At 32.6% G+C, this 24,173-nt stretch overlaps 1 long non-coding RNA gene across 2 annotated transcripts in view; it reads left to right on the forward strand.

The window, feature by feature from the left end:
• The window catches only part of LOC145263138 (uncharacterized), a 267,319-nt gene that overhangs the window by 237,818 nt on the left and 5,328 nt on the right, over positions 1-24,173 (forward strand). Inside the window, exon 3 of one of the 2 annotated variants that reach the window (XR_013864483.1) lies at positions 8,600-8,743. The exons of the other annotated variant lie outside the window; for it this stretch is intronic. This is a non-coding gene — a long non-coding RNA (uncharacterized LOC145263138). Of the gene's footprint in view, positions 1-8,599; positions 8,744-24,173 lie in introns of those variants that run through there. 2 annotated transcript variants of the gene reach the window in all.

Below are 24,173 nucleotides of genomic sequence, written 5' to 3' on the forward strand. Positions count from 1 at the left end.
CAGTCATGACTAATTAAAAGGTTCAATCTTTAGTATAGCTGACACTCAAAATACAATTGCAAATTTATTAGGACTTCTACCCAGCCACGGTCGAAGGAACGGGAACATGGTAACACTGTGGATTAAAAGAAAGTGTTCCGTTTGAAATCCTGTGCAGATTCCAGAGTTCAACAATATACACCTTAAGAAGGTTGGAGGTTACGGTGACCTAAACGGTGTGAAAATGACACTCAAGATGAGAACAGTAGTTTGAATAATTCAAATATGATTTATCAATTTAATTTCAAAATTTCAGAAGCATAGTAATATTTTTATATTAACCCCCTCTCTCTCTCTCTCTCTCTCTCTCTCTCTCTCTCTCTCTCTCTCTCTCTCTCTCTCTCCTCTTTAGCCGTCACTTTATTTTTGTCTCTCTTTCAGTGTGAGAAATTAAGCCCGTCATCCGTTTAGAGATGACGCGTCAGAAATGGACCGCAATTAAGGCCAAACATTTACCGAGTTAGGGTTAGTGAAATGTTGAAGTAATTGCAAATAATAGTAAGTCCGTCTTGACGGGGATAGCCTGCTAGTTGGTCTGTTTTCACAATTATTGACATCTTGGTAAATTAACGTTGCAATTCAACAAATGGAATTCAATAATTTTAAGTTCTTACAGGAAGAGGAATTATATTTTAAGTTCATAACAGGAAGAGGAATTATATTTGGGATGGTGATCCCTCTAATAAACAAAAACATGGTGAGCTACGTGAAATGCTTGTGTACCATACAACGTTTCGCATGTATTTTACAATTTTCAAGAAAACATTACAAGGAATTGCAAGAAAATATATTTATCTAAAAAGACATTGGCATCGTTATAGTGTCTCACATGATTAGAAAAATTTTATATTTTAAGGTTTTCTTTTTTTGGACAAGAAACAGCGAAGAGCGTCAAATTTTATGTCATCGATAAATGCATTATACACTTAAGCAATAGTATGATATATGATATCAGTTGTGTAGATATATAATGTATGATATCAGTTGTGTAAATATCTAATTATACACTTAAGCAATAGTATGATATATGATATCAGTTGTGTAGATATCTAATGTATGATATCAGTTGTGTAGATATCTAATGTATGATATCAGTTGTGTAAATATCTAATTATACACTTAAGCAATAGTATGATATATGATATCAGTTGTGTAGATATCTAATGTATGATATCAGTTGTGTAAATATCTAATTATACACTTAAGCAATAGTATGATATATGATATCAGTTGTGTAGATATCTAATGTATGATATCAGTTGTGTAAATATCTAATTATACACTTAAGCAATAGTATGATATATGATATCAGTTGTGTAGATATCTAATGTATGATATCAGTTGTGTAAATATCTAATTATACACTTAAGCAATAGTATGATATATGATATCAGTTGTGTAGATATCTAATGTATGATATCACTTGTGTAAATATCGAATTATACACTTAAGCAATAGTATGATATATGATATCAGTTGTGTAGATATCTAATGTATGATATCAGTTGTGTAAATATCGAATTATACACTTAAGCAATAGTATGATATATGATATCAGTTGTGTAGATATCTAATGTATGATATCAGTTGTGTAGATATCTAATGTATGATATCAGTTGTGTAGATATCTAATGTATGATATCAGTTGTGTAGATATCTAATGTATGATATCAGTTGTGTAGATATCTAATGTATGATATCAGTTGTGTAGATATCTAATGTATGATATCAGTTGTGTAGATATCTAATGTATGATATCAGTTGTGTAGATATCTAATGTATGATATCAGTTGTGTAGATATCTAATGTATGATATCAGTTGTGTAGATATCTAATGTATGATATCAGTTGTGTAAATATCTAATGTATAATATCAGTTGTGTAAATATCTAATGTATAATATCAGTTGTGTAAATATCGAATATATAATATCAGTTGTGTAAATATCGAATATATAATATCAGTTGTGTAAATATCTAATGTATAATATCTGTTGTGTAAATATCTAATATATAATATCTGTTGTGTAAATATCTAATATATAATATCAGTTGTGTAAATATCTAATGTATAATATCGGTTGTGTAAATATCTAATGTATAATATCGGTTGTGTAAATATCTAATGTATAATATCAGTTGTGTAAATATCTAATGTATAATATCAGTTGTGTAAATATCTAATGTATAATATCAGTTGTGTAAATATCTAATGTATAATATCAGTTGTGTAAATATCTAATGTATAATATCAGTTGTGTAAATATCTAATGTATAATATCAGTTGTGTAAATATCTAATGTATAATATCAGTTGTGTAAATATCTAATGTATAATATCAGTTGTGAATATCGAATATATAATATCAGTTGTGTAAATATCTAATGTATAATATCGGTTGTGTAAATATCTAATATATAATATCGGTTGTGTAAATATCTAATGTATAATATCGGTTGTGTAAATATCTAATGTATAATATCAGTTGTGTAAATATCTAATGTATAATATCAGTTGTGTAAATATCGAATATATAATATCAGTTGTGTAAATATCGAATATATAATATCAGTTGTGTAAATATCGAATATATAATATCAGTTGTGTAAATATCGAATATATAATATCAGTTGTGTAAATATCGAATGTATAATATCAGTTGTGTAAATATCTAATGTATAATATCAGTTGTGTAAATATCTAATGTATAATATCAGTTGTGTAAATATCTAATGTATAATATCAGTTGTGTAAATATCTAATGTATAATATCAGTTGTGTAAATATCGAATGTATAATATTAGTTGTGTATATATGATATCAGTTGTCAATATCTAATATATGATATCAGTTGTCAATATCTAATATATGATATCAGTTGTCAATATCTAATATATGATATCAGTTGTCAATATCTAATATATGATATCAGTTGTCAATATCTAATATATGATATCAGTTGTCAATATCTAATATGATATCAGTTGTCAGTATCTAATATATGATATCAGTTGCGTAGATATCTAATATATAATAGCAGTTGCGTAGATATCTAATATATAATAGCAGTTGCGTTGATATCTAATATATAATAGCAGTTGTGTAAATATCGAATATATAATATCAGTTGTGTAAATATCGAATATATAATATCAGTTGTGTAAATATCGAATATATAATATCAGTTGTGTAAATATCTAATGTATAATATCAGTTGTGTAAATATCTAATGTATAATATCAGTTGTGTAAATATCTAATGTATAATATCAGTTGTGTAAATATCTAATGTATAATATCAGTTGTGAATATCGAATATATAATATCAGTTGTGTAAATATCTAATGTATAATATCGGTTGTGTAAATATCTAATGTATAATATCACTTGTGTAAATATCTAATGTATAATATCACTTGTGTAAATATCTAATATATAATATCAGTTGTGTAAATATCTAATGTATAATATCGGTTGTGTAAATATCTAATGTATTATATCAGTTGTGTAAATATCTAATGTATAATATCAGTTGTGTAAATATCGAATATATAATATCAGTTGTGTAAATATCGAATATATAATATCAGTTGTGTAAATATCGAATGTATAATATCAGTTGTGTAAATATCTAATGTATAATATCAGTTGTGTAAATATCTAATGTATAATATCAGTTGTGTAAATATCGAATATATAATATCAGTTGTGTAAATATCGAATGTATAATATTAGTTGTGTATATATGATATCAGTTGTCAATATCTAATATATGATATCAGTTGTCAATATCTAATATATGATATCAGTTGTCAATATCTAATATATGATATCAGTTGTCAATATCTAATATATGATATCAGTTGTCAATATCTAATATATGATATCAGTTGTCAATATCTAATATATGATATCAGTTGTCAATATCTAATATATGATATCAGTTGTCAATATCTAATATATGATATCAGTTGTCAGTATCTAATATATGATATCAGTTGCGTAGATATCTAATATATAATAGCAGTTGCGTGGATATCTAATATATAATAGCAGTTGCGTGGATATCTAATATATAATAGCAGTTGCGTTGATATCTAATATATAATAGCAGTTGCGTTGATATCTAATATATAATAGCAGTTGCGTAGATATCTAATATATAATAGCAGTTGTGTAGATATCTAATATATAATAGCAGTTGCGTTGATATCTAATATATAATAGCAGTTGCGTTGATATCTAATATATAATAGCAGTTGCGTTGATATCTAATATATAATAGCAGTTGCGTAGATATCTAATATATAATAGCAGTTGTGTAGATATCTAATATATAATAGCAGTTGTGTAGATATCTAATATATAATAGCAGTTGTGTAGATATCTAATATATAATAGCAGTTGTGTAGATATCTAATATATAATAGCAGTTGTGTAGATATCTAATATATAATAGCAGTTGTGTAGATATCTAATATATAATAGCAGTTGTGTAGATATCTAATATATAATAGCAGTTGTGTAGATATCTAATATATAATAGCAGTTGTGTAGATATCTAATATATAATAGCAGTTGTGTAGATATCTAATATATAATAGCAGTTGTGTAGATATCTAATATATAATAGCAGTTGTGTAGATATCTAATATATAATAGCAGTTGTGTAGATATCTAATATATAATAGCAGTTGTGTAGATATCTAATATATAATAGCAGTTGTGTAGATATCTAATATATAATAGCAGTTGTGTAGATATCTAATATATAATAGCAGTGTTCGTGATACTTTTTAGATATTATATATTGCAAGAAAGATAAACATTAATTTGTGCTTTAATTATCTGTTTCTTTTCAATTTTTCCCCCTTTTCTCTTTTTTTTTTGTTTTTCTCTTTTCTTTTCCTCTTTTCTTTTCCTCTTCTTTTCCTGTTTTCTTTTCCTTTTCTTTCTTATTCAATGTATTTTGTTCCCCTTTTCTATTTTCTGTTTGTCTCTTTTTTCCTTGTCTCTTTTTTTCCTTGTCTCTTTTTTTCCTTGTCTCTTTTTTTCCTTGTCTCTTTTTTTCCTTGTCTCTTTTTTTCCTTGTCTCTTTTTTTCCTTGTCTCTTTTTTTCCTTGTCTCTTTTTTTCCTTGTCTTTCCTTTCAGTTTTTCTCTTTTCTGTTTCGTTTTCTCTGTTTTGTTTCTTTTTCATTTCTCATTTTTTATTTTACCGATTATTGTCGCTTCTTTGTTGACAGCGTTATAATAGTTTTAATGTATTAAACTACGATTAAAAAAAAAATGTTCTCTGTAACATGAAAGCAACAGGAAATATTGAGAACCGTTGACTTTCTTTCGACTAAAAAGATGAGCCATTATGATGTTCTAATTGTAGAGATATTAGACAAAGCTAATCAATATTCTTTTGTGATACGATCTAAATGACAACTGCGTAAATATGTACGCATCTTTTAAATAAAAGTAGCACTAGATGACGGCAATACCAGCCCAGCTGTGCCGTTTCAGATTACGTAATAAAATATAACGGTGTTGTGTTTCTTTACAATACCCCATCCTGCTGATACCAGATCAGGCTGGCTGAAGATATTGGCTTCCTTAACTAAAATGCAACAAACATCGATATTGCTTTTTTTTCTTCCCCTTTACAAAACTCAATCATATTCTGCAAAGTAATATGGAAAAAACAACTTTTCTTCCACGAAACAACCAAACTAAATGCCACGAATAAATATTTGGAGGTATATAGAACTTGACACATAAAGACTTTTCCAAAATTAATGGATAAGCTGTTAAATAACCCGAAAAGTGTTGATATGCCGTAAAACAAACCAACCAAACAACTTTGCCATGAAAATATTCCTTTTAGTCGCGAATTTTGGTAATTAGCAATGTTTTTGGGTTTATAGAAATCTCTCCAGTCAAGCCATGAAGCCACTTAATATAAGGAGTTAAAAAGAACAAAAGATGATTGATAAAAAAACGGGAGACGCCTTCTGATCTGCGTCTTAAGTAGGAAGAAAATGGTCAGTAGGAAAAGTCCCACAAACCTATAATTCTTTAGAAAAAAAACTACTGGAATAGGAAAATGTATTTAAACGAGATAAGGGGTAAAAAAGAACAGAAAATTGATGAAGACCACTTGACCAATTTGTCAATCGAGCTGGAACAAATGAAGCAGAGAATACCAATTCTGAAGAACATCTGCAATGATAATACGTACTGGCAGGACGTGAGAAAATTTCATGGAATAAGAAATATATTGAATCAACAAATGTTTCAATAAAGCTGATATTTTTCTGGATAGATATTTGTTTTTTTTTTTAATTGGATTTAAAAAATTTTTAAAAGATTCTTTCTTAGCTCATCAAGCTCTTTATATATATAACAATATTGAAATATTTTAAGCCATTTCAATTTTTTCATGTGTATTGCTTTGTTGAAAATTCCAAATTGAAATAAATACTGAGAAAAGTTTTTTTTTTTTTCTAAGGAATGTAAAATTTTATTTCACAAAACTAATGCTGTGAGAAACGTAACTAAAACGGCTTTTGACATATAAATAAAACAAATACTTAGATTTTTCTTGTATTTTTTTTGTTCGGTTCTGTATACATGCGTGTATGGTATGTTTATACTAAAAATAATATACTGAAAGACTGAAGACTATAAGAGTTGTCTACTTTACAACTATTTTTTTTCCTTTTCTATATAAGTTTGAAAATGTGTAAACAAACAAAAATTAAATCATAAAATGCATTTACTGCATCCCAGGCAACGCCGGATAGGTACAGTACAGCAAGTAAAACAATATGAAAATGAATATTTGAAAAAATCTGAGATGCTTCGTTTGCCAATAATTCTGAATTCTCGTATGAGTTTTGAGTATTTTTAGTTCTTTTAGTCTTGTGCTGTTTTTGGTTTTTTTTTTTTTTTTGGTTTTGTTTTTTTGTTTTTGTTTTGTTTTTGTTTTTTGTTTTTTTTGTTTTTTTTTTTTGTTTTGTGTGTTTATTTGTAAATACAAGACTTTTAAAATGAAAAAAATAATTATGGAGTTTCGTTTTAACTATTTTCAAAACAAAATATTTTTTTTAAATGTATTTGGGTATTGTGATTAATGCTCTAAATTGAAATAGATACCGTGAAAAATAGATGCTCTAAGAAATATAAATAAAATGTTTTTAGCATAATTATATATAAAACCGAGATGCGCTGTTGAATTCCTCCAGAAAAACCTGGACTGATCAACATTCACCGGAACCTGTTGAACACGTATGAAGTTGAAGTAATTGATGTAAGTACAGTTAGGAGACGGGATCATCTATTTCAGAGTTATGACAACGCGCACCATGCACAGCTATCACTTATCACCGGCATAAGTGCATTGAAAATGGTAGTGACTATGTAGAACAATTTATTTTAGAACACAACAGGTCACTCGTTGTAATGGTCTTTGTAGCTCTTCAACTTTTTGAGTAAAAAAAAAAGAAAGAAAAAATAGGAGGCTTTACTTTTGGAACGATCCTCGTTATAAAAAAATAAAATAAAAATAAAACAGACATAATTAAAGATGAATGTAGAAAAAAAAAAAAAAAAAACTAAACATAATGAATGTTGAGAAAAACGAAAGAAAATTGTTGATTGCGTAGTGGCTAGGATCAGATTTGTGAGTTGATTAATGTCGAAAAATTGATGCGCCAATGCTAATCTGGTGACTTTTTGAATAAACCATGCAATATTTGGTTCCAAATTTGGAAATAAGGGCATCTCCTTGTCCCAAGAACAGCTTATGACATTTTCAGGTTTTCTATTCTTTTCACATGCAAATATTAAACGCCTTAAAATATAACATTGAAACCGAAATAAAATTTCCAAAGGTGAATGTTCTGTTTATTATTTGTTCGATTCTCTTTACTCTTGAATGATCTCTGAACTATTCGGCAGCAACCTTCGAGCCAAGATCAAAGTGTAGTATCTGTTCTGATGCTACACTTCACCTTTTCTGTCCTCGATCTGTGTAGGAGAAATCCTTCATGACTGAGACGTTTTTTTTTATTTTTATTCCTATCCAGAGTGCCCCTTTTTGGGGAACTGGATTTTCCCCCATATTAAAAACCGACCTTGTATCCAATTCTGCCCTCGTGGGGAGGCAAGTAAATAAGAATAATAAACTCTGTCACGTGTGTGCGCATGTGCGGTTTGCAGATTCCAATAACTGATAACAATTGGATCTTGCCAGAAATTACCAACTCGTAATCATGCGGTTAATTGCGTTGGCATCGGCTGAATTCTTGTGTGTCTAACTTGACGCCAACGTGAGAAGATTGGCAGTCTTTGATGGCAATTATGGAAACTATCTTTTTTTTCACACATTTTTACAGCGATCAGATAAATTTTTTTTCAATGTTGAAATATTTGACGATGTAGTAATAGATTTTGTGGCCATATAAATTTTTCTCTCCTGAATGTTATGTAATATGGGTATATTTTTCTTTATTTATTTTTTGAGGCGACAAACTTAATCTTTAAATTGACAACTCTGTTTTCTTTAATTCCAGATTTGGCAACTATCAGTTATTCTGAGTTCATCTTGGTTTGGCAATTCATAATGAAGAGACTGACACCCGAGCAGCGTTTGCAAATTAGAAATGATACATGAAATCAAATTTACTGGGTGGAACATTTGACCGAAATAGGCCTCTCAACGGGCACCTGGTTCGTGTGATTTAACCCCATTAGATTATGTTTTTTTTTTGGGGGGGGTATGTAAAGTCCCATGTCTACCCTGATAAACCAGACACTTGAAAGACAAAAGTTGGCGGATTATTGCCGAAATACAGCCTATTTTATGCATACAATTTGTGAAAGTTGGACTACTAAATCAAAAAATTATATTTCAATTATAAATACCAAAAATGTAGAATAAACCATATTTGTATTATAAAAATATTTTTCTGTGATTTATTTTAAAGTTCGCCGCCTCCTAAAAAAAAAAAAAACCCAATGCCCTTATATATATATATATATATATATATATACTAGCAAAAATACCCGTCGTTGACTGGGTTCCAAAACAGCCTACGGAAAATGGACTCTGATTTCTGAAAGTATGATAGGTTATGAAAAGGAAGGCTTGTAAAGAGATAGCTTCGAATTTGGGGCTATCAAAACCAAAGCAAGATATGATGAAAGTAAAAATAAAATAGATAAACTCCATAATTTATTATACCATACCTGTTCACACTGAAACACTTATCACAATATTCTGTGGATCTATATTAAAAAACCTTGTTAAACTTTGTGACATATTTCCATTCTATGGAGGTCAGGCGCGAACGAACACCCCATAATTTTTATTATACCATATTTCTTCAAACTGAAACATAATTATCAAAGTATACTTACGCAGATAGATATGAAAAGTCTTTATTAAAGTTTGTGCCTATTTCCATTCTATGGAGGCCAGGCGCGAACGCAGACCCCACAATTTTATTATACCATCCCTATTTAAGTTAAAACATACTTATCAAAGTATTCTTATGTACAGCTCTATCAAAAACACTTGTAAACGTTTTTTTTTTAATTTTTAATTTCCATACTTTGTGGACCAGGCGCGAACGCAGACCCCACAATTTTAATGAACCACCGTTCTGCAGGATCAAGCATACCCATTCTTGTGTCTCGATACATTTTTTATCATTATATGTAATCAGTTTTTTTTTTTAAATAGTCAACTATATAGGAGCCTATTCATGACCAGACACACACACAGACATTCAGCTTTATATTACAGATATATATATGTGTGTGTGTGTGTGTGGGTGTCAATGAGTGTCGTTCCAAAAGTAAGGCCTAGCAACTCCAAAACTAAAACGTAGAAGACCTACCATTAAAACAAGCGACCTTTTGTGTTCCAAGAATTTACCTTTCTACATAGTCACCATCATTCTCAGTGTACTTTTACCAGCCTCTTTTGATGCCTCAGTCTTAAAAGTTCGGAGTGAGCTTTGTTGCTGACATCTGCCGTCATTCTAAAATCGACCAACCCATCTCCTAACATCAACAACATCGGCTTCATAAACGTTCAACAGACGCCGGTGAATGTTGATATGTTTATTTTTTATTTTATTTTGCATTATTTTTTCTGTCTGGATGAATTTAATGAAACATCTCTGGACGCACGTCCATTACAGAGGTTGCTTTCTTAGTCTCACACTGTCATTATCTGCAACAGAGAGATGAAACTGAATGCAGGAGTTCAACCATCATAACAATGCGAGTTGCAATCCTATTGGATTCATTTGGGAGGAAAAAATAGATATTACTTTATTTTTACTTTTGAAATCACGATTCTATAATAATATATACGAAATCTGGACAAATTAAAATATATTTAACCGTTTTTTACACCCGGACAAAACCGGGCGCCCCCCTCTCCTAGTATTATATACCCGGCGTTGCCCAGTTGAAACATTACCGGACGGAGGCATTAGTCGCGTATTTAAGATACACCAAATATCCTAACTTGTTACGAAAAGTGACCACATGTTAGATTTGGGGAAGCATAAAACACAGCCATCTTCCTCGAAACAACTTTCATGGCTTGAAAAAATAAGTTTATTTCCGGTTTTAACTGCAACTGTTGTCGACTATTAATAATTGAAAATAAATTAAATATAAAACAAATTAGAAATAAATCAACTTTAAATAATATTTATAAATAGAGCAATTAAAACGATACTATTATAGCAAAGAATTAATAAAATCGAGTTAATTATTAAAATAGACTTTCGTTGATGCAATATGCAAATGAGGTAATTCATTGAATGTAAATTTCTTTTGAACACATAGTATATATAGAAATCTGCTGGAATAAAAGTGACAATGGATTTGTGAAACAGTGTGCATTATGTACACATTATTGAATATTAATAAAATTGCAAACAGACATGTGTATGACTTTATATACACACACTCTGATTTCAAGATATATATATATATATATACACACACACACACACACTCTAATTTCAAGATATATCTATATATATATATATATATACACACACACACACACTCTGATTTCAAGTTATATATATACACACACACTCTGATTTCAAGTTATATATATATATACACACACACTCTGATTTCAAGTTATATATATATATATATACACACACACACTGATTTCAAGTTATATATATATATACACACACACACTCTGATTTCAAGTTATATATATATATATATACACACACACACACACTGATTTCAAGTTATATATATATATACACACACTCTCTCTCTGATTTCAAGTTATATATACTGATTTCAAGTTTTAAAAGAAAATGACTTAAAATCCAACTCTAAACATTTAGTGCTTCTGTACCGTTCCCTACTATTTGAACTAACCCAACAGATAGATCAGAAAGATATAAAATTAAAACACTTCTAGCTATGATTGAATTTGCGCATGCGTAAAACTAATAGAAATGTCTGCAAGTTGAAATGAACATTTTCGCATTTTCAATTTCCCCAGTCAAGTTCAAATTTAAGAATTATTTTTATTTCTTAAAAGGGGCGACAATAATTATAAATTATAAATAATTTTTATTTACCCACAAACACTAGTTTCATGCTTACGAAATAATCAATACAGGAGATGACTATCAATGCTGGTCGAAGGATTAAAACTTCACAACGAAGCCATTTTTAGTGTGGGTGTGTGTGAAAGTTTGAAGCATAAAATGAAATTAATAGAAAATAAAATAGTATATGGTATAATAGATAAGAATATAAACAGACTAGTTAAAATAATACAGATAACACATCTCTAAACTGAACTAATATTTTCACCATGTAGTCGATCTTAATATGTGGGCTTTACTTTGACTCTCATAAAATTGCTTTTTTATGTGTGTACATGTATACGTACGCGTGTGTGCATGTGTACATGTATACGTACGCGTGTATGCGTGTGTACATATATACGTACGTGTGTGCGTGTGCATGTCTGCACGTGCGTATATATACGTGTGTGCATGTATATGTACGCGTGTTTGTGAGTGTGAGCGCATGTATATGTACGTATGTGCGTGTGCGCGCATGTATATGTGCGTGCGTGTGTTTATACACATCACTACATATAAATGGGTATCCTCACTAACAAATGAATCCAATTAATTAATCTATATAAATAAAACAGTAAATGTATGTGTAAATATTTAACCGATAAACTCTTAAACTACTGATCACATAACACTGAAATTAACAGGAAATAGGAATTATACACCAAGGATGGTTTATAGCGAGTAAAATCTTTGTTTGGATGAATAATGCGCACAGACATATCGGCAAAGTGAAATGTTCGTTTCAACTCCCTCCTCCCTCTCTCTCTCTCTCTCTCCCCTCCTCCTTCCCCCCTCCTCCTTCCCCCTCCTCCCTCTCCTTCCCCCTCCTCCCTCTCTCTCTCCCCCTCCTCCCTCTCTCTCTCCCCCTCCCCCCCTCTCTCTCCCCTCTCTTTCCCCTCCCCCCTCTCCCTCCCCTCTCTTTCCCCTCCCCCTCTCTTTCCCCTCCCCCTCTCTTTCCCCTCTCCCCCTCTCTTTCCCCTCTCCCCCTCTCTTTCCCCTCTCCCCCTCTCTTTCCCCTCTCCCCCTCTCTTTCCCCTCTCCCCCTCTCTTTCCCCTCTCCCCCTCTCTTTCCCTCTCTCCCCCTCTCTTTCCCTCTCTCCCCCCTCTCTCTCCCCCCCTCTCCCTCTCTCTCCCTCTCTCTCCCCCCCTCTCTCTCCCCCCTCTCTCTCCCCCCTTTCTCTCTCCCCCCCCTCTCTCCCCCTCTCTCCCCCCTCTCTCTCCCCCCTCTCTCTCTCCCCCCCTCTCCCCCCTCTCCCCCTCTCTCCCCCCTCTCCCCCTCTCTCCCCCCTCTCCCCCTCTCTCCCCCCTCTCTCTCTCTCCCCCCCTCTCTCTCTACATTGTTAGAGCCCATGGCTGGATCGCTAAATGTTTTGGTTTCGATTCTAGCTGATGGCAACAAGTCTATCTTTTTTTCTTTTTTTTTTTAACTTTTGAAATCATATTTTTGTATTAATAAATACGATATCTGTATGAATTTAATTATATATTTAAACGCATTTTACCACAAGTGACAATGTAAAATGTTTATTTAGAGGTTGGGATAATAAAACTTTAAAAGATTTTTTGCAGATTCCTTTTACTCCTAGGACTAGAAAGTAAAATATTAAACTAGAACAGAGAATTAGGGCTACTGACGAGACCTCTATAAAAATAAAACGCACTTACTGCTCCTACCTCATGAGGGATGGAGAAAAAGAAGCCATTATGAAATTGTTTCGTTTAATGAATTCGTTAATAATGGATAAGGACAGAATATTTTAATAAAACAAATATAACCTGGCAACGTTGGGTACTTTAGCTAGTTGTTAAATAAAGGGGTAATCTATGTATATATATATATATATAAGCGAAAATGTATGTATGTGTGTTCACTTTTTCTGTATGCTTACAAAAGGCTTTTTTTCACTGTGATTCTCGGTTGGCTCGCTCCTTCTTAAAACTTTTTATATGCTGTCTAAATAATAATATCTACGACTAAGGAACTCGGGTCGCAGCTATCTTTAATTTACCCGACTTATACAAGCTATTTTTCAGATATTTTTTGATCGCCGCGTAGCGGGGAAAACGGAAACTGGCTTCCAGCGCAAAACTAGGTCAAACATCACGCTACTTAACGTTCTCACACCTGTTAATTTCGGTTTATAAACGTTAACTTAACACATTTATCAATTCATCTATTCCCGTGGTCGAGATGGTTAGGTTGTAGGTTTTTTTTTCCATTTCCTTTCCACCTCCGTTTCAAAGGTTTGGGGTTCAAGCCTACCTTTCTACTAAAACTTTTTTCTTTTACACCTCCAAACATTCGGCCAATGTTTTTTTTTTTTTTTTTTTTTTTAAACTGGGTTGTTTTGATCTACCCCCCCCCAACATACACACACACACCTCCAAACACCCGGGCAACGCCGGGTACCCCCCGCTAGTATATATATATATATATATATAAGGCGAAATGGCCATGCACGTTTTAGTATGTCCAGCTTTTTTGCCGGGATTCTTGGGGGATGGGGTTACACTATTTTACAACTTTTTATATACTCCCTAGATTATAATATCTACGATTTGCAAACGCACGTCGTGTCTACATTTGTTTACATCGACTTTTATAAAATTCACGCTATTCCTTCTCGCATGTTTGTTCGGCTCTTTTGTATAAAAGCGAAACTGAATTGGAAGCGAAGGCAGCTTCACGGCTTTTGTGCCAGGATGTCCAGAAAGCAATCATCTATGATCAATCTAGGGGAAACCCCTCATATAAGACAATTGCTATTCATTTGGACGTTCCCTTTTTGTAGGGAGCTGGTTTTCCCCAACATCGTGGGGAAACAAACAAATAAATGAAACGCCGGAAAGCTGAACTGGCCGCCAGCCAACGTTCATTTCTGCAAGTAAACTTTTTGATTGACATCGATAAATTTCAATGCTTTTCACTTCCTATGGCCTCGTAAAGTAGCGGTAAGATCTTACGTTTTCTTTCACTTTTTTCCCCGCCTTTGGATTCGTCACGGGTTCAAGCCTCCCTCCCTACTAACATTTTATTTTTCCTTTTACACCTCCAAACACCCGTGCAACGCCGGATACTCCTGCTAGTCTATGATATAAATCTCACTTGTCTGTTTAAATGTATGTGTGTATGTTTGTATGTTGTGTAGCAGGGGTTTCATATTAAGGAGAGACAGCGGAGGACATATTGAAAACAATACAAAACAATACATATAACGGATATAACGATAGTGATGAGAGGGAGAAGACATTTATTCATATTACCGTTCTGTTCTGGGATGCTTGGCACTTCGTATTGATACTGACTGGAGATGTATACAAGTTCTTAACACAGAGGAGGGGAGATGCATAATCCTCGAAGGGTTACACAATGTTCATTTTAAAATGTTTACCACATTACCTTTTGAGTGTTGAAAGATGACACACAACAGTTTTACAAAAACACAATGATGATTCTTTATTCATTGGACCGGTCGAATGCTGATGACGTCAGAGATTAACTTGGTTTAATCTTCTACCCTTCGCTTCCAAAGGGTCAGCTGACCACTGACTGACTCTCAACTCTCTCTCTGACTGACTGTCTGATCTGACTCCCAGACTGGCTCTGCTTATTGACTAACTCTAGCTCCTATATCGAGAATTCTCCTTCGTTATGACGTCAGAAGTGGGTTTTCCAAACGTGACTAATTCACGTGGCTATGCACATGCTTTTAACAACAAAAGAACTCTCAATATATGACTCTAACCTATTTTTTAACAATATATTTTTAATTTGTATTGTTCATTCTTTTTGGCTGACCTTTATTAACATTCCGATACCAACAGAATGAACAATCAATTCTTTTTACAATATAAACAATATCAAACTATTTTAATAGAATTTAACAATAGACTAAATTCTAACATTCCACTTCTTAACCTTGCTTACAATCTCATTTTCACCTATCTAATACTGTTCTTATTTACATGGAAAGGGGACAGCCCTTTTCCTGTAACATGTATGTCTCGCAAAAACTTTTGATAGAGGCGACGGATGCTGACAAGATCAGTATCATTTTGAAGCGCGACGTCTCGGACGACAAATATCAAAAAATAGCCAAAAACATTAATTCCTTCACCCTAAACTCGGCCGATTTGTACAAGGAGGGGGTCGATCTTTTTCAACAACATTTTAGCAAGTCATCATCACTGTTGGATTGACTTTGGTTAATTTCAATGCTCCGTGGTCCTGGATAAGACCTTAAACTATATCCGATGGTGAGGCCCCAGTTTGCGGACTTTGGGGAGTATGGAGCCATCCTTTAATTGCCATTACTCCCAGGTCCACTCTGATCCGGAGTGGTAGTACCTGTTAGGGTCCCAACTATAGGTTAAATAGAAACCAACTTGAAAAAAAAATATGTATTCTATTAAAGAATTTTTCTTCAAAATCACTGAATTCGGCATTAAATAACCTGAAAAGGTTGATGTGCCGTAAAACAAACACCCAATCAATCAATCAATTTGACTTCCGATCGCGTCATGGAGACATCAGCTAAGACGTCAGATTTTCTTTCACTTTATCGCGGCATGGCTTCGAGCCTGCCTGCCTACTACCACATTTTTTTTGTCCTTAACACACGCCTCCAAACATCCGGGCAACGCCGGGCACCCAGGCTAGTCAATCAATAAAGTTCATCAAAATATCATCCAACGTATTATGCACGCTGATTTCATCTTTCTCGCATTAAGAATGATATATCTTCTATTATAGAAAGCCCAGCTGTTCTCTCGGTTTTCATTTTATTCCAGTTGAAGTTCTCAGAAATCAAGAGGCCCCTCCCTAGTGATTAACACTTGATCTCTATATGAGATACATGCATATTCAAATATTCCATTAAAGTTCTCCTTTACCTCTGAAATACTGAGTTAGTAAAGAAGTTGGAAACAAAATATTTCTCTCCTATCCTCCTCCCCCTCCCTCCCTCTCTCCCCCTCCCTCCCTCTCTCTCCCTCTCTCCCTCTCTCTCCCTCCCTCCCTCTCTGACTATTTTAATATGTTATAATATACATTCCTTGTGGTTTCTTAATCTTGCTGGATTTCAGGACAAGAATTCATCTATTCTGGTGGAATATCCAGCTCCGTGCTGTTGCTTGAGGTAACACATCGTAAAGAAGGTGCATTATTCCTCATAAAAGCCAATGTTGTTTAGCCATACCGAGGAGATCTTATTTGGGCAGCGTATACTATATAATTTTGACTATATAGTTAGGGTTTACTTGCAGGGAAAAGTATCCTTATGCCAGGTTGTCCTGACAAACCTCTGTAGAGAGAGGCCTTAGACACTCAAGTTCTCTCCAGTAGTATGTGTGTTTGTATGTCTTGTTAAATATCAAAAACTACAAAAACATCCACAAAGTTGGTATTTTCTTGATCAGCATTAACCTGGAGGAATAATGTCTAAAATTAAAAAGAACAAGTGAAGCATACATGGTCTCCCGTGAGTGCACAGTGAACAAGGCATAAAAAAATGACCAAGTTCAGCATCCCCCCCCCCTTATTTAGCCCCAAGAGTCCCCAGGGGAGGCAAATCCTGGTGAAAATGAATGATGCAGTTTTAGGCCTTAACTTATGTAAATTTGAGTTCTGCACCATGCAAAAACAGAAATGACTTAGTCCATCATTTGCTCCCTGCCCACCCCCATTTAGCCCCAAAAGTCCCCAAGGCCTTAACATATTTAAATTTGAGTTCAGCACTATGCAAAACTACTTAATAGACTAACCCAGAAAATTTTGGACAAATATGGTAAAATAGTCACAAAAATGGAGTGTTTTTATTAGCCCTAAAAGAAAAAAAATGGGCATACCCAAGAGTTATCGCAAAGTATAGACAAACAAAATTATATAGAAATCAGTTCGTTACAACTTTTCAGAAAGTTTTATAAAAATCCAAGGCATCAGTTTTTTTTTTTTTTAATAAGCACAAAAGTGTCAATTTTAACCATTTTAACCTGAAATGCACCTAGGGGAGGGCAACCGGTTTTCCTAGAAAATTCGTTCTGTTACTTTTTTACTCATATCGTGTTTACTGTTTGTGCAAAATTTCCAAAAATTCCAATGGCGTAGTTATTGAGAAAAGTGCGGACAGACGAACGGACAAGGGTGAATTTACAGGTCGACCCTCCTTTTGTCAGAGGACCAAAAATTATTCGTTCTTTACCTTGAAACTAGTGCAGATTTCATCAGGAGAGGTCGATCGATCACTCAGGCATTTCACGGGAAAGTATCTCTAATTTTTAATCAAGGAGTTACTTCTCTTATGCCAACTCCTTCATTTGAGGCATCTATAAGAAAGACTTTGTATATCCAGAGAGAAAGGGAGAGCAGAATTGGTTCGGAGGAAGAGAAAGATGATCAGGAGAGGGAGGTTGAAAGATGGTGATGAATAGAGAGAGAGAGAGAGATAAAAAGATAGAAGTCTTAATAGGAATGTGTTATACTTTTGGCCCGGGGCAACGCCGATTACTCCTGCTTCTGTTAATAACAAGATAACCTTTATTTGAAGTTGTCAGCTTGCAATCCATTTTTGATGATTTTAGCAGAGAGATGCAACTGCCCCCCCCCTCACCTACAGCGGGTGGTATTCTCAAATGATCACCGATTTGACTTCTAAAATGCCTAAAAATTATTTTGTAGAAAAATAGAACTAAAAATAATCTTTCTCACATTAGATTTTTCACCTGGTAAATTTCAAAAGAAATAACATCAAAATAATTTTTTTTAAATAAAAAAAATGAATTTTATAATGTCAAGAAACAAGTTTTCTTTCTCGAAAAGATGCAAGCTAGATGAATACACAAAATCGGTGGTTTGAGAATTTCGATACAAATAGCCTTTGGGTGGTTTATTTTATGGCATATCAACACTTTTTGGGTTATTTTAATGTCGAATCCAATCATTTTAGAAAAGTTTGTTTCAAGTATTATTTTAATATCTACAAATATTTATTCAGGGTGTTTGATTTGGTTGTTTTGTAGTGGAAAATTTTTGTTTTTGACTTTGCAGAACATGATTTTGTTTTGCAAAGAGAAAGGAAAAAAATAACATCAGTGTTTGGTGCACTTTAGGTCAGGAAGACAGTATCTTTAGACAGCCTGCTCTGTTAGCACCAGGGTGAATATTGAAGTCCTCATCATATTTAGTTTAACGTCTGTTTTACATGCTGGGATATGTTGAACGGCTCTTTCAAATAAATCCTTATGACTTCAGCCTATGTTTTACATTATTGATCTCCCCCCCACCCCACCCTACAAACTGACCCTGCTACTTTAGGGATGTCCTTCCCAGTTTCGGAGTTTTACTTTTAGGATTTAGTGTTTATAATCAGTTGTGAGAAAACAAGACATGTTATACGGTAAACAAAACAAATTCAGAAGACATATATTTAAATATATATATATATATATATATATATATATATATCTAATACATTTTTAAATTGAAAGTGGGAAATGCATTAGTTGAGACACTGAAGTAGGCTGACTCGATTGATTAACAGGGCTATGACAACAGCATATTCTTTTCACTGTTTGGACTCTCTAGTGTGTATCCATTCATATCTTATATGCTTTTATAGAGTGATGTGGTTCTCGACTGATTAACTGTGTCTTACTCTGTCGGATATATACTCGAGAGTCAAAACAATAAGAATATGCTGTTGTCATAGCCCTATTGATTAAGAGCTGTACGTTACAGACGTCAGAAAAATCGTAATTAAAACTTCTCTGTTCATTTATATAAATTATAATTCATTGAAAGTTTATAAGAGTCAGTGTTCATTTGATTTCGTATTAGAAAAGAAGTTCAGTGAGAAAGATTTAAAATATTTCAATGAATAAAGTTTATACAGGTTAGCAGACGATAATGAGTCAATGACTTGTGTGTCTCTGTGTTTGATAATGTGTGAGTGGAGAGAGATGTTGCAAAGATGAGCACCAAACAGAGGGTCGCCCAGCAACACCAATTAGTTGTCTCAGGTCAACTGGGATCTACTGGTTTATTGAAGAAAAATCTGGCGGTTAAAGAACTTAGATCGCTTCCAGAAATATCATTTTAAATAATTGATTCGTTCAAACTATAATTATTTGCTTTTATTTAGGATAGTGTATGCACAGACGATGTGCGTACAAATGAGTTTACGCATTTTGATTTTGGATGCCGAGGTGTAAACATTGGCCGCTACACTAGTCCAACTGTTTTACATCTGTTAACCCAAGGACTCTCCATTCTTTCAATACTAGCGGGGGTAGTATGGGGTTGGGTGTGTGGAGGTGGTGTAGTAAGGAACCCGGGGGGGGGGGAATAAAATACATGGTAGTAGCCGGGGGAGGGAGAAATAAAAACAAGAGTAGACAATTTGAGTAGAGAGAGGTGTTAAAAAAAATATAGTGTTTGTAATCAGGCAGGCTCGAACTCGTGACGCGAAGACGGAAAAGAAAGTGAAAGAGAACCTGACATCTTAATGATAATTAAGTTGAGAATCATCGGAGTCAGCGAAGAAATGAAAGTGGTTTTTAAACCTGGCCTGGGGCCAGCACAGCTTTCCACTTTCTCTCATGGTATTTATTTGCTTCCCCGTGAGGTTGTCCCCTGAAAAAAGGGGGAACTCTGGCAGCGTCCAAATGAATAGCAATTGTCTGATATGAGGGGTTTTCCCAACATTGATTAAAGCTAATTGCTTTCAAGATGTCCCGGCACAAAAGGCCAGGCACTGTACCATCGCTCCAATTAGGTTCGATTTATTTATACAAAGACGACGAACAAACGTGCGAAAGGATGGAATAGAGGGAATTTTTTAAAAGTCGATGTAAATAAAATGTCCATTCGCAAATTGTGGATATTATAATCTAAGGAGTATATAAGGAGTTCTAAAAAATAGTAACATGGTCAAGAGCCCCCCCCCCCCAAGCCTTTCTTGGACATGCAAAAATGTGCGCAGCTTTTTTGCCTTTTATATATATACTAGCGAGGGGTACCCGGCATTGCCCAGGTGTTTGGAGGTGTGTGTGGAAACTTCGGTGGGGAGGGGGGGAGGTTAAAATAAAAAAATGTTTTGGTAGGTAAGTATGAGGATCGAACCCGAACCCTTGAGGCAAAGTTGGAAGTGTGAAAAAAAAAGTGCAACGGTTTTAACCATTGGGCCACTGCGAGATGCTAACGGAAACACGTTTGAATTTATTTAATTACTTGGATTTGGCAGGTGCACGTTTTAATGACTTAATGAGGTCAAGTTTGACTGCGGGATAGTATTTCATTTACTTCGGGAACGCTTTTTTTAAAATTTTTATTTTCCCTAGATGTTATAGGAAAAAGACTAACCCACATGCGGCGAGCGACAAATGTTGAATATTTATCTTCCCGAAGTGGAGCAAATTGAATAGACAGGCGAGCTCCGTTGTTAAATCTGAGATATTACGATTTATATGTGATATAAAAAGTTTTAAGAAGTTGTGAACCGACCGACCGCTTCTCTGAAAAAGCCTTTTGTAGACATATAGAAAAAGCGAACAAACATACACACATACATTTTCGCTTTTATATTTATAGATATAGATGATCAACTCAGTAGTCTCCTTTTCTGCAGACATCTCCTGATATTGTCCAAATTTAATCTTCCTTTGAGGTCATCAGACCTAAGCCTGTCTTTAAGACTTGCATTACCCATCTGTCATATCATTCTCATATCATTTCTCTCCACACATGTAACGTCAACCCTCACTGACCAGTGCTAGGATTGGCTAGAATAAGTTCAAAGGACGTTTGCCATTATTAACCAGCAGAATGTTTTCGTTGTCGACCATAAGCATGCATTGCGATGATGTATGGAAGTGAAACTTGTTAAGTTCCATACATTATCACCATGCATGCTCATGGTCGACAATGAAAACATTCTGCTACAGAAGTTCCCTGAACTTATTCTAGCCAATCCTAGCACTTGATATTTATCTCCCTTTCACAATGGAATGATATGACACAAGGATTGAGAAGTGGGATTTGAAAAACCAGCGCTCTAAACGAAGGATGCTCTGGACTGCATAAAAAAATGCTTTCGCAACCCCATCAGCATTTCCTGGTAGTGAAGCCATTTTTATCCCTCTTTTGTATCTCTTCTCGTCACTTTCTTTTGTTTTCTTTAGCTTTCCTTACCAACTAACCCTGCTACCTCAACTGTTATACATCTATTAACGAAAGAACTCTTCTCCATACTTTCAACATGAATATGCCAACAGTCTCCTGTTCTGAAAAAGAAATAAAATAACCCCTTCTTAAAGAGAGAAGGCAAACCGTGGGAAGTTGGAAATGAAAAAAAAAAGAAATGAGCAATAAAGAAATGAGCAATAAAGAAATGAACAAAAAAAGAAATGAACAAAAAAAGAAATGAACAAAAAAAGAAATGAACAAAAAAGAAATGAGCAATAAAGAAATGAACAAATAAAGAAATGAACAAATAAAGAAATGAACAAATAAAGAAATGAGCAATAAAGAAATGAGCAATAAAGAAATGAGCAATAAAGAAATGAGCAATAAAGAAATGAACAAATAAAGAAATGAACAAATAAAGAAATGAGCAATAAAGAAATGAGCAATAAAGAAATGAACAATAAAGAAATGAACAAATAAAGAAATGAGCAATAAAGAAATGAGCAATAAAGAAATGAACAATAAAGAAATGAACAAATAAAGAAATGAGCAATAAAGAAATGAGCAATAAAGAAATGAACAAATAAAGAAATGAGCAATAAAGAAATGAGCAATAAAGAAATGAGCAATAAAGAAATGAGCAATAAAGAAATGAACAAATAAAGAAATGAACAAATAAAGAAATGAACAAATAAAGAAATGAACAAATAAAGAAATGAGCAATAAAGAAATGAGCAATAAAGAAATGAGCAATAAAGAAATGAGCAATAAAGAAATGAACAAATAAAGAAATGAACAAAAAAGAAATGAACAAATAAAGAAATGAACAAAAAAGAAATGAGCAATAAAGAAATGAGCAATAAAGAAATGAACAAATAAAGAAATGAACAAATAAAGAAATGAACAAATAAAGAAATGAACAAATAAAGAAATGAACAAAAAAAAGAAATGAGCAATAAAGAAATGAGCAATAAAGAAATGAACAAATAAAGAAATGAACAAATAAAGAAATGAGCAATAAAGAAATGAACAAATAAAGAAATGAACAAATAAAGAAATGAACAAAAAAAAGAAATGAACAAAAAAGAAATGAGCAATAAAGAAATGAGCAATAAAGAAATGAACAAATAAAGAAATGAACAAAAAAGAAATGAACAAATAAAGAAATGAACAAAAAAAAGAAATGAACAAAAAAAGAAATGAACAAAAAAAGAAATGAGCAATAAAGAAATGAGCAATAAAGAAATGAACAAATAAAGAAATGAACAAAAAAAGAAATGAGCAATAAAGAAATGAACAAATAAAGAAATGAACAAAAAAAGAAATGAACAAAAAAAGAAATGAACAAATAAAGAAATGAACAAATAAAGAAATGAACAAAAAAGGAAATGAACAAAAAAGAAATGAACAAAAAAAGAAATGAACAAATAAAGAAATGAACACAAAAAGAAATGAACAAATAAAGAAATGAACAAATAAAGAAATGAACAAAAAAGAAATGAACAAAAAAGAAATGAACAAAAAAGAAATGAGCAATAAAGAAATGAACAAATAAAGAAATGAACAAAAAAGAAATGAGCAATAAAGAAATGAACAAAAAAGAAATGAGCAATAAAGAAATGAACAAATAAAGAAATGAACAAAAAAGAAATGAGCAATAAAGAAATTAGCAATAAAGAAATGAAAAAAAAAAGAAATGAACAAAAAAAGAAATGAACAAAAAAGAAATGAACAAAAAAAGAAATGAACAAAAAAAGAAATGAAAAAAAAAGAAATGAACAATAAAAGAAATGAACAAAAAAGAAATGAGCAATAAAGAAATGAACAAAAAAGAAATGAGCAATAAAGAAATGAACAAAAAAAGAAATGAACAAAAAAAGAAATGAACAAAAAAGAAATGAGCAATAAAGAAATGAACAAATAAAGAAATGAACAAATAAAGAAATGAACAAATAAAGAAATGAACAAAAAAAGAAATGAACAAAAAAGAAATGAGCAATAAAGAAATGAGCAATAAAGAAATGAACAAAAAAAGAAATGAACAAAAAAAGAAATGAACAAAAAAGAAATGAGCAATAAAGAAATGAGCAATAAAGAAATGAGCAAATAAAGAAATGAACAAATAAAGAAATGAAAAAAAAAAGAAATGAAAAAAAAAAGAAATGAGCAATAAAGAAATGAACAAAAAAGAAATGAGCAATAAAGAAATGAACAAAAAAAGAAATGAGCAATAAAGAAATGAGCAATAAAGAAATGAACAATAAAGAAATGAACAAATAAAGAAATGAACAAATAAAGAAATGAGCAATAAAGAAATGA

The sequence above is a fragment of the Euprymna scolopes genome, chromosome 38, assembly GCF_053919585.1.
Source record: "Euprymna scolopes isolate OS-2025 chromosome 38, ASM5391958v1, whole genome shotgun sequence".
NCBI classification, from domain to species: domain Eukaryota; kingdom Metazoa; phylum Mollusca; class Cephalopoda; order Sepiida; family Sepiolidae; genus Euprymna; species Euprymna scolopes.